The sequence below is a fragment of the Ictidomys tridecemlineatus genome, chromosome X (genome assembly GCF_052094955.1).
Source record: "Ictidomys tridecemlineatus isolate mIctTri1 chromosome X, mIctTri1.hap1, whole genome shotgun sequence".
Classification (NCBI taxonomy): Eukaryota; Metazoa; Chordata; class Mammalia; order Rodentia; family Sciuridae; genus Ictidomys; species Ictidomys tridecemlineatus.
This window is the reverse complement of record NC_135493.1, coordinates 8,142,719-8,143,929: the sequence shown is the minus strand read 5'-3', so window position 1 is coordinate 8,143,929 and position 1,211 is coordinate 8,142,719. Positions and strand designations below refer to the sequence as shown.

The 1,211-nt window shown below is 34.3% G+C and overlaps 1 non-coding gene across 1 annotated transcript; it reads right to left on the bottom strand.

Annotated features, from left to right (window-relative positions):
• Positions 1–388: 388 nt before the first annotated feature.
• LOC120891233 (small nucleolar RNA U13) lies at positions 389–492 on the bottom strand. The gene has a single exon (XR_005735610.1). It is a non-coding gene; the product is annotated as a small nucleolar RNA U13 (small nucleolar RNA).
• Positions 493–1,211: the final 719 nt, after the last annotated feature.

Sequence of the window (1,211 nt, the reverse complement as noted above, 5' to 3'; positions counted from 1 at the left end):
CTGGCACTTGGTTTTGATGCTCTACTGCTCTAATGGTCCTTGAAATTGTGAATCAATTTTGAACACTGGACTCTGAATTTTCATTCTGCACTGGGCCTCTGAAGTTATATATAAACCTCTGGAATCTTAAGTTTGAGGCCTGCTTAGGCAACTTAATAAGACAATGTCTCAAAATATTTTTTTTTAAATGAGAGCTGGGGATTTAGATAATTAGTAAAGCACTTTCCTAGCATGCTCAAGGACCTGGGTTCAAAAAAGATTGCTTTGTGATTCAAATTATGCCAAAGCAAACATGTCTATTAGATTTTAGATGACAAAATTTTCCACAATTTTGTAAATTGAAGAAATAATTCTTACCTTCTTCCTGCAATTTAGATTTGCTTTTCCCAGCCAGACGAGTAATGTACTGATATTATAACAAGATTTGAGGAAAACACATCTCACAGGCTGCTGTAAAATCCCAATAATCATGCTTAGGAATCAGAAAACGATATAGCAATTTAGTTTTAAAACACTACATACAAGATCCTTCTAAATATCACCTGATCTTCACAAGATTATGAAAATCAAGAACAATTAACATGAAAATATATTTCTTTTCACTTTTCAGAGAAAACCAGAAGTATGGGTGAAAGTATTAAATGTTTTGTTTTCATATAGTAAAAACGATTAAGAACAGGTGGGTGGAAGGGTATTGAAATGTGGGCTATCACCTTATTGTCTCCAGGGACAAAGAAAAGAACTTTTCAGTCCCAGCTATTATGCAACAAAATGTTTTTTCAACATTCTTGTTCATAATGTTTCCTGGAGTGGAACGTCTGTCTTCAAAAGGTTTAAGCTAATGCCCATACGTGCCCACTTAAAAAATACTCTCCATTTATTACATTTCCTTTTCCCAGACCTCTGGTTAACTTAAGAGGCCCCATTATACTATATGGAAATAGAGAGATTCCCAAATGGAAAAGAACTGTTTTGAATGCTAATGTCCATAGCAGAAGGAAATAATTAACTCATTAACTCATTCATTCATTCATGTAACAAACATTTATTAAACACTATACAAAACTCCAGCTATAATCCTCAAGGAGTTCCCATTCAAGTGGTGCAGAAAGTCATGCATCAAACGAATATTAATGCAGCATTGTAAATATTCACACAAAAAAAGGATATACAGGGTGTACCAGGAATGGAAAGAAGGCAGCCATTAGCTC